We start from the raw sequence: 11,061 nt of genomic DNA, 5'->3' as shown, positions 1-11,061 counted from the left end.
GAAGTCTTCTTAGAAATAGTTTTCTCTGAAACTTCAGCAATGTAATAGAAAGGTTTTCTTAAAGTCATACCACCTTGGGCAGGGAAAGAAGGAAATTAAGAGAACTAAACTGTGTCCAGACTATGCTTACCTCAAACTATCTTAACCTTTAGAATCTCATGTCTCCCCCTTCGTTCCTTGCCCTATCCTGGAGGCCTTACCCTACTGCCTAGTCAGTTAAACAGACAGGGAAGATGGCTGATGTTGTGAGCCTGCAATTCGCCTCTCAGTCACTGCTGGATGAAGCTGAGGCTCAAAGCCACCTTCCTTCAGTGCTGGTACTTTCCAGAGTCATCGCTTCCTTGGGCTGGAAGACGGCAGCACTTCATGTCATCAGCCATGAGTCTGAGGCCACAGAGGTGACCCAGTGATCCAGAGTGCCCGACAGGTTGTGCAGAGCAGGCACAAGACCACAGGCTACACCGAGTAACACCAGGTGGGCAGAGCAAATACTGCTTCTGTTGAAGCCAAGTTTCGCATGCATGCCCCAGGCTTTACAGTCATTTTACTCCAGTTGAACTCAGCTGTTCTCCACTCCACCCTCAGTCTCTGAGCCACGCTGGACCTGAAACCAAAGACATGCACGCACACTTGTACCCACACCACACTGTCCCTCAACTGTGGGTTCCCTTTCCCGTAGCCCCAAGCGCTGCTTCCTTCTGCCGGAGCTGCTGCTTTGGGCTTTCCCCTCCAGTCTCCCATCTCTGTTCTCTACAGCGTGAGGCCTTGCTTCCTCTTGTCTGTCCCCTTCTCAGAGATCAGAGGTGCCAGCAATGAAGAGTGTCAGGAAAGAAGATGGCCAGGTTGGAAGGAGCAGGCGATCGGTAGGAGAAGTCAGGATGAAGGAAGGAAGGATACAGGGCATGTCCTGGGACACAGCAAATGATGCTCCCCAGGCCTGTTCAGAGGTATCCATGTGCCCTGAAGCCATGGTTTTATGCTTCCTTGATTAAGTTCTTGACAGTTGACTCACAAAAGCATTTGTTGGATTCAGTTCTAAGCAAAGTAAAAGTGGAAGAAGCCTTTTTTGTACTATACTCACAGTGAAGCAGATGACAAATGGTGAGTACAGGCAAGTGCTGGATCATGCATTTCCCCATCAGCTCACATGTAAACCTGTGGAAGAAACCCAACTGTTCATAGATAGGTAAATGAGTGAAGAAGATGTGGTTCATATATGCAATGGAAGACTACTTGGCCATAAAAAAGAATGCGATGCTGCCATTTGCAGCAACATGGATCGACCCAGAGATTATCATACAAGTGAAGTAAGTCAGACAGAGAAAGACAAATATATCACTTAGTGGGATCTAAAGAAATAATGCAAGTAAGTTTATTTACAAAACAGAAACAGACTTACAGACATAGAAAACAAACATGGTTACCAAGGGGGCAAGTGAGGAGGAGAATGACAAACTGTGAGTTTAAAAATACACTGAAGTGAAGTGAAGTGAAGTGAAAGTCACTCAATCGCGTCCTACTCCCTGTGACCCCATGACTGTACAGTCCATGGAATTCTCCAGGCCAGAATGCTGGAGTGGGTAGCCTTTCCCTTCTCCAGGGGATCTTACCAACCCAGGGATCAAACCTGGTTCTCCAGCGTTACAGGTGGATTCTTTACCAGCTGAGCCACAAGGGAAGCCCAATATATATGTATGTGAAGTGAAGTGAAAGTTGCTCAGTTGACAGATACACTACTATATTCATAGTAGAAAAACAACAAAGTCTTACTGTATAACACAGGGAATAATATTCAATATCTTGTAATAATAATGGAAAATAATCTGAAAAAGAATATATACATAACTTAATCACTTTGCTGTATACCTGAAACTAACACAGTACAATAAATCACCTGTTTGTTGTTATTGTTCAGTAACTTAAGTCATGTTCAACTCTTTGTGACCCCATGGACTGTAGCATGCCAGGCTCCTCTATTCTCCACCATCTCCCAGAGTTTGTTCAAATTTATGTCCATTGAGTCAGTGACACTATCTAAGCATCTCATCCTCTGTTGTCCCCTTCTCCTCCTGCCTTCAATCTTTCCCAGCATCAGGGCCTTTTCCAATGAGTCATTTCTTCACATCAGGTGGCCAAAGTATTGGAACTTCAGCTTCAGCATCAGTCCTTCCAATGTATAGTCAGGACTGATTTCCTTTAGGATTGACTGATTTGATTTCTTTGCTTTCCAAGGGACTCTCAAGAGTCTTCTCCAGCACCACAATTTGAAAGCATTAGTTCTTTGGCACTCAGCCATCTTTATGGCCCAACTCTCACCATCTGTACATGACTACTGGTAAAACACTAGCTTTGACTATACAGACATTTGTCAACAAAGTGATGTCTCTGCTTTTTAATATGATGTCTAGGTTGGTCATAACTTTTCTTCCAAGGAGCAAGTGTCTTTTAATTTCATGGCTGCAGTCACCGTCTGCAGTGATTTTGGAGCACCTCTCCAACAAAAAAAAAGAAAGTCTGTCACTGTTTCCATTATTTCCCCATCTATTTGCCATGAAGTGATGGGACTGGATGCCATGATCTTAGTTTGTGGAACATTTAGTTTTAGGTCATCTTTTTCACTCTCTTCTTTCACTTTCATCAAGAGGCTCTTTAGTTCTTCTTTACTTTCTGTCATAAGGGTAGTGTCATCTGTATATCTGAGGTTATAGATATTTCTCTTGGCAATTTTGATTCCAGCTTGTGCTTCATCCAGCCTGGCATTTCACATGATGTACTCTGCACATAAGTTAAATAATCAGGGTGACACTATACAGCCTTGATGTACTCCTTTCCCAGTTTGGAACTAGTCTGTTGTTCCATGTTCAGTTCTAACTATTCCTTCTTGACCTGCATACAGATGTATCAGGAGGCAAGTAAGGTGGTCTGATAGTCCTACAACAGCATAATTACACTGAACTTCAATTCCCTAATATCATCTAATATCTTCTACATATGAGCATTTCTCAGTTGTCTCTAAAATGCTTTTGATTAATTAATTTATTTTAATTGGAGGCTAACTTTTTGCCACATATTGACATGAATCAGCCACAGGTGTACATGTGTACCCCATCTTGAAACCCCTCCCACCTCCATCCCCATCCCATCCCTCAGGGTTGCCCCAGTGCACCAGCTTTGAGTGCCCTGTTTCATGCATCAAACTTGGACTGGTCATCTATTTCACATATGGTAATATACATGTTTCCATGATATTCTCTCAAATCATTCCACCCTCTCCCACAAAGTTCAAAAGTGTGTTCTTTATATCTGTGTCTCTTTTCCTGTCTTGTGTATAGGGTCGTCCTTACCATCTTTCTAAATTCCATATATATGCATTAATATATTGCATTGGTGTTTTTCTTTTTTTTTTTTCCATTTTATTTTTATTAGTTGGAGGCTAATTACTTTACAACATTGCAGTGTTTTTTGTCATACATTGAAATGAATTAGCCATGGATTTACATGTATTCCCTATCCCGGTCCCCCCTCCCACCTCCCTCTCCACCCCATCCCTCTGGGTCTTCCCAGTGCACCAGGCCTGAGCACTTGTCTCATGCATCCAACCTGGGCTGGTGATCTGTTTCACCCTAGATATACATGTTTCGATGCTGTTCTCTTGAAACATCCCACCCTCGCCTTCTCCCACAGAGTCCACAAGTCTGTTCTATACATCTGAGTCTCTTTTTCTTTTTTTGCATATAGGGTTATCATTACCATCTTTCTAAATTCCATATATATGTGTTAGTATACTGTAATGGTCTTTATCTTTCTGGCTTACTTCACTCTGTATAATAGGCTCCAGTTTCACCCACCTCATTAAAACTGTTTCAAATGTGTTCTTTTTAATAGCTGAGTAATATTCCATTGTGTATATGTACCACAGCTTTCTTATTCATTCATCTGCCAATGGGCATCTATGTTGCTTCCATGTCCTAGCTATTGTAAACAGTGCTGTAATGAACATTGGGTTACATGTGTCTCTTTCAATTCTGGTTTCCTCAATGTGTATGCCCAGCAGTGGGATTTCTGGGTTCTACGGTAGTTCAATTTCCAGTTTTGTAAGAAATCTCCACACTGTTCTCCATAGTGGCTGTAGTAGTTTGCATTCCCACCAACAGAGTAAGAGGGCTCCCTTTTCTCCACACCCTCTCCAGCATTTATCGTTTGTAGACTTTTGAATAGCAGCCATTCTGACCTGTGTGAGATGGTACCTCATTGTGGTTTTGATTTGCATTTCTCTGATAATGAGTGATGTTGAGCATCTTTTCATGTCTTTGTTAGCCTTCGTATGTCTTCTTTGGAGAAATGTCTGTTTAGTTCTTTGGCCCATTTTTTGATAGGATCATTTATTTTTCTGGTATTGAGCTCTGTGAGCTATTTATATATTTTTGAGATTAATTCTTTGTCAGTTGTTTCATTTGCTATTATTTTCTCCCATTATGAAGGCTGTATTTTCACCTTGTTATAGTTTCATTCATTGTGTAAAAACTTTTAAGTTTAATTAGGTCCCATTTGTTTATGTATGCTTTTCCTGGGAGGTCATAGAGGATCTTGCTGTGATTTATGTCAGAGAGTGTTTTGTCTATGGTTTCCTCTAGGAGTTTTAGAGTTTCTGGCCTTATGTTTAGATCTTTAATCCATTTTGAGTTTATTTTTGAGTATGGTGTTAGAAAGTGTTCTAGTTTCATTCTTTTATGACCAGTTTTCCTAGCACCAATTGTTAAAGAGACTGTCTTTTCTCCATTGTATATTTTTGCCACCTTTGTCAAAGATAAGGTGTCCATAGGTGCATGGATTTATTTCTGGACTTTCTATTTTGTTCCATTGATCTATATTTCTGTCTTTGTGCCAGTCCCATACTATCTTGATGACTGTAGCTTTGCAGTATAGTCTGACGTCAGGCACATTGATTCCTTCAGTTCCATTCTTCTTTCTCAAGATTGCTTTGGCTATTAGAGTATTTTTGTATTTCCATACAAATTGTGAAAATATTTGTTCTAGTTCTGTGAAAAAAATACCATTAGTAGCTTGATAGGGATTGCATTGAATCTATAGATTGCTTTGGGTAGTATGCTCATTTTCACTATATTGATGCTTCCAATCCATGAACACGGTATATTTCTCCATCTATTTGTGTCATCTTTGATTTCTTTCATCAGTGTTTTATAGTTTTCTATATATAGGTCTTTTGTTGCTTTAGGTAGATTTCACCCTAAGAATTTTATTCTTTTCATTGCAATGGTAAATGGAATTGTTTCCTTAACTTCTCTTTCTGTTTTCTCATTGTTAGTGTATAGGAATGCAAGGGATTTCTGTGTGTTAATTTTATATCTTGAAAATTTACTATATTCATTGATTAGCCCTAGAAAATTTCTGGTGGTGGCTTTAGGGCTTTCTATGTAAAGGATCACGTCATCTACAAACAGTGAGAATTTTACTTCTTCTTTTCCAATCTGGATTCCTTTTGTTTCTTTTTCTTCTCTGATTGCTGTGGCTAAAACTTCCAAAACTATGTTGAATAGTAGTGGTGAGAGTGGGCAACCTTGTCTTGTTTCTGACTTTAGCGGAAATGCTTTCAATTTTTCGCCATTGAGGATAATGTTTGCTGTGGGTTTATCATATATGACTTTTATTATGCTGAGGTATTTTCCTTCTATACCTGCTTTCTGGAGAGTTTTTATCATAAATGAGTTCTAACTTTTTTTCAAAGGCTTTTTCTGCATCTACTGAGATAATCATATGATTTTTATCTTAAAACTTGTTAATGTGGTGCATCACATTGATTGATTTGTGAATATTGAAGAATCCTTGCATCCATGGGATAAAGCTCACTTGGTCATGGTGTTTGATTTTTTAATATGTTGTTGGATTATGTTTGCTAGAATTTTGTTGAGGATTTTTGCATGTATGTTCATTAGTGATATTGGTCTGTAGTTTTCTTTTTTTGTGGCATCTTTGTCTGGTTTTGGTATTAGGGTCATGATGGCCTCATAGAATGAATTTGACAGTTTACCTTCCACTACAATTTTCTGGAAGAGTTTGAGTAGGATAGGTGTTAGCTCTTTTCTAAATTTTTGGTAGAATTCACCTGTGAAGTCATCTGGTCCTGGGCTTTTGTTTGTTGGAAGATTTTTGATTACAGTTTTGACTCCCATGCTTGTGATAGGTTTGTTAAGATTTTCTATTTCTTCCTGGTTATTTTTGGAAGGTTATACTTTTCTAAGAATTTGTCCATTTCTTCCAAGGTGTCCATGTTATTGGTATATAGTTGCTGATAGTAGTCTCTTAAAACCCTTTATATTTCTGTGTTGTCTGTTGTGATTTCTCCATTTCCATTTCTAATTTTGTTGATTGATTCTTCTCTCTTTTTCTTGATGAGTTTGGCTAATGGTTTGTCTATTTTATCTTCTCAAAGAACCAGCTTTTAGTTTTGCTGATTTTTGCTATAGTCTCCTTTGTTTCTTTTTCATTTCTTTCTGCTTTAATTTTTATGATTTCTTGCCTTCTGCTAACCCTGGGGTTCTTCATTTCTTCTTTTTCTAGTTGCTTTAGGTGTAAAGTTAGGTTATTTATTTATTTTTTCTCCTGTTTCTTGGGGTAAACTTGTATTGCTATGAACCTTCTCCTTAGCACTGCTTTTACTGAATCCCAATAGGTTTTGGGTTGTTGTGTTTTCATTTTCATTTTTTTGTATGCAAATTTTCATTTCCTTTCTGACTTCTTCCATGATTTGTTGGTTATTTAGAAGCGTGTTGTATAGCCTCCATATGTTTGTATTTTTAATAGTTTTTTTCCCTGTAGTTGACATCTAATCTTACTGCATTGTGGTCAGAAAAGATGCTTGAAATGATTTTAAATTTTTTGAATTTATCAAGGCTAGATTTATGGCCCAGTATGTGACCTATCCTGGAGAATGTTCCGTGTGCACTTGAGGAAAAGGTGAAGTTCACTGTTTTGAGATGAAATGTCCTTTAAATATCAATTAGGTCTAACTCATCCATTGTATCATTTGTGTTTCCTTGCTAGTTTATTGTTTGTATTTAAGTTTGTGTTTCCTTGCTAGTTTATTGTTTGGTTGATCTATCCATAGGTGTGAGTGGGGTATTAAAGTCACCCACTATTATTGTGTTACTGTTAATTTCCCCTTTCATACTTGTTAGCATTTGGCTTACATATTGAGGTGCTCCTATGTTGGGTGCATATATATTTATAATTGTCATATCTTCTTCTTAGATTGATCCTTTGATCATTATGTAGTGTGCCTCTTTGTCTCTTTTCACGGTCTTTATTTCAAAGTCTATTTTATCTGATATGAGTATTGCTACTCCTGCTTTCTTTTGGCCTCCATTTGCATGAAATATCTTTTTCCAACCCTTCACTTTCAATCTGTATGTGTCCCTAGGTTTGAGGTGGGTTTCTTGTAGACAGCATATATAGGGGTCCTGTTTTTGTATCCGTCCAGCCAGTGTTTGTCTTTTGGTTGGGCATTCAACTCATTTACACTTAAGGTAATTATTTATAAGTATGATCCCATTGTCATTTACTTTGTTGTTTTGGATTTTAGTTTATAAACATTTTCTGTGTTTCCTGTCTGGAGAAGATCCTTTAGCATTTGTTGAATAGCTGGTTTGATGGTGCTGAATTCTCTCAGCTTTTGTTTGTCTGTAAAGTTTTTGATTTCTCCTTCATATTTGAATGAAATTCTTGCTTGGTATCATAATCTGGGTTGTAGGTTTTTCTTTTTCATCACTTTAATATGTCCTGCCATTCACTTCTGGCCTGAAGAGTTTCTATTGAAAGATCAGCTGTTTTCCTTGTGGGAATCCCCTTGTGTGTTATTTGTTGCTTTTCCCTTGCTGTTGTTAATATTTGCTCTTTGTGTTTGATCTTCATTAGTTTGATTAATATGTGTCTTGGGGTGTTTTGCCTTGGGTTTATCCTGTTTGGGACTCTCTGGGTTTCTTGGACTTGGGTGGCTGTTTCCTTCCCCATTTTAGGGAAGTTTTCAACTATTATCTCCTCAAGTATTTTCTCATGCCCTTTCTTTTTGACTTCTTCATCTGGGACGCCTATGATTTGAATGTTGGGGCATTTAACATTGTCCCAGAGGTCTCTGAGGTTGTCCTCATTTCTTTTAATTTTTTTCTTTTCTTTTATCCTCTCTGCTTCATTTGTTTCCATAATTCTATCTTCCACCTCACTTATCCTATCTTCTGCCTCAGTTATTCTACTGTTGGTTCTCTCCAGAGCACTTTTGATCTCAGTTTTGCATTATTCATTATTGATTGACTTTCCTTTATTTCTTCTAGGTCCTTGTTAAATATTTCTTGCATCTTCTTAATACTTGTCTATAGTCTATTTATCTGTAGCTCTATTTTGTTTGCAAGATTTTGGATCATCTGTACTATCATTACTCTGAATTCTTTTCCAGGTAGACTCCCTAGCTCCTCCTCTTTTGTTTGGTTTGTTGGGCATTTATCATGTTCTTTTACCTGCTAAATATTTCTCTGCCTTTTCATTTTTTTTTTTATATTTCTGTGTTTGGGGTGCCCTTTCTATAGGCTGGAAGTTATTGGTTCCTCTTTACTGTGGAGCCTGCTCCCTGTGGGTAGTGTTGAACAAGGTTTCCTGGTTAGGGGAGCTTGCATCTGTGTTCTGGTGAGTGGAGCTGGATCTCTTCTCTGAAGTGCAATGAAAAGTCCAGTAATGAGTTTGGGGTGTCTATAGATTTGGCTTGGCTTTGAGCAGCCTGTCTTTTAACGCTCAGGGCTGTGTTCCTGCTTTGCTGGAGAATTTGTGTGTTATGTCTTGCTCTGGAACTTGTTGGCTCTTGGGTGGAGCTTGGTTTCAGTGCAGTTATGGAAGATTTTGGATGAGCTCTTGTCTGTTAATGTTCCCTGAAATCAGTTCTCTGATATTCTCAAGTTTTGGAATTAAGCCTTCTGCCTCTGGCTTTCAGTCTTATTCTTACAGTAGCCTCAAGACTTCTCCATCCATATAGCACAGATGATAAAACTTCTAGGTTAATGGTGAAACAATTCTCCACAGCAAGGAACACCCAGAGAGGCTCACAGAGTTACATAGAGAAGAGAAAAGGGTGGAGGGAGATAGAGGTGACTGGAGGAGAAGGGGGGGAGTCAAAAAGGGAGAGATCAGTCTAGCCAGTGATCAGTTTCCTACATGTTCTGCAAAGCCTGGAACACCCAGAGAAATTCACAGAGTTCAGTAGAGAAGAGAAGGGGGGAGGAGATAGAGGTAACCTGGGGAAGAAAAGGGAGAGTCAATAGGGGAGAGAGCAATCAAGCCAGTAATCACACCTCTAAGTGAAAATGTATACTGAAGATTAGATTCTTAAAGGTACAAAATTGATAACAAATACCAAAAAGCAAAGATTAAAAATCTAGAGTAGAGGTTAGACTCTCAAAAAAAAAAAAAACCATATTAAAAATACAAAACAAAACCAATCACAAAATTTATGTGTATACATATATATATATATATATATATATATATATATATATATATGAAATTTGCATTAAAAATGGGGTCTTTTTGGGGGGAGGAGCAAGGCCTATGGACAGCTGCTGCCGGTCTGGTTGCCGGCAGGACCTGCTGGATTTCACACGTGCCTGTCTTCCATTCATTCAGCCTTTCCATGCTGTGCGCCCACCTCAGAGAATGCAAATGGGTCTAGATCCATCTGTTCTTCCAAGGCTTTATCGTCTGGAAGATTTCACAGACACAGTTTATTGGAAATAGAAACTTAACTTTTCAAGTTAATTTTCCATTCGATTTTCTCTTTATCTCTTCTACTGGCTTCCCTCCCAATTTAGGAAACCACCCCTACTCCAAATTCCACGCCTACAGAAGACAAGAAAACAGAATCTAATCAGGAGGTTGCTAACCCAGAACACTATATTAAACACCCTTTACAGAACAGATGGACACTCTGGTTGTTAAAAGCTGATAAAAGCAAAACTTGGCAAGCAAACCTTTGATTGATCTCTAAGTTTGATATTGAAGACTTTTGGGCTCTGTACAACCATATCCAGTTGTCTAGTAATTTAATGCCTGGCTGTGACTACTCACTTTTTAAGGATGGTATTGAGTCTATGTGGAAAGATGAGAAAAACAAATGAGAAGGATGACAGCTAATTACTTTGAAAAAATAGCAGAGATGAAGCCACCTCGATTGTTTTTGGCTAGAGACACTGTTATGCCTTATTGGAGAATCTTTTGATGACTACAGTGATGATATATGTGGAGTTATTGTTAATGTTAGAGCTAAAGGTGATAAAATTTTTAAAAAGTGATAAAATAGCAATTTGGGCTACTGAATGTGAAAACAGAGAAGCTGCTACACATATAGGGAAGGTGCTACACAAGGAAAGGTTAGGACTTCCTCCAAAGACAGTGATTGGTTATCAGTCCCATGCAGATACAGCTACTCAGAGTGGCTCCACCACTAAAAATAGGTTTGTTGTTTAAGAAGACACCTTCTGAGTATTCTCATAGGAGGCTGCCTCAAGCAATCAAGATTTGGGAGCTGAACCAAAGCCTCTTCAAAAGCAGAGTGGACTGCATTTAAATATGATTTCCATCTAATGTGGCTAAGATACAAGAGAAGTCTCGTTTGTCTAGAGTGTCCATTATCCCAATCAAAGAATTACAGTAAATAATTACAATAAGAATTACATCCCCAGAATCCATAAATGTGTTCCTGGCCCACTCTGTAGTAGCTTAATAGAATTAACCATTACAAACACATTTGACCCATCTGCAATATTAAAAAAAAAGAGAGAGAGAGCTTGCATTTCTATACCTGACAAGAGAACGATTCCGTTTATGTCCCACTGTATGCAGGAGCATATTTTGCTGGTTTGAAAGAGTATGATGCATACAGTTTTCTGGCAATTTTCTTAGTTTCTTTTTACAGCATGATCTTTGCTGTACTCTTGCTGATGGCTGCTAGATTTTAATTTATTTGTTTTCCCACTTGATAAGAGTAGTGATTCTTATTTCAGT

General features: G+C 38.5%; 1 pseudogene; it reads left to right on the top strand.

Annotated features, from left to right (window-relative positions):
- Positions 1-233: 233 nt before the first annotated feature.
- On the top strand, positions 234-10,602 carry LOC110146706 (eukaryotic translation initiation factor 4E-like; annotated as a pseudogene).
- The last annotated feature ends 459 nt before the right edge of the window (positions 10,603-11,061 follow it).

Source organism: Odocoileus virginianus, chromosome 16, assembly GCF_023699985.2.
Source record: "Odocoileus virginianus isolate 20LAN1187 ecotype Illinois chromosome 16, Ovbor_1.2, whole genome shotgun sequence".
In the NCBI taxonomy this organism is placed as follows: Eukaryota; Metazoa; Chordata; class Mammalia; order Artiodactyla; family Cervidae; genus Odocoileus; species Odocoileus virginianus.
The sequence above is the reverse complement of the archived record's forward strand: the minus strand, read 5'-3'. Positions and strand labels throughout refer to the sequence as shown.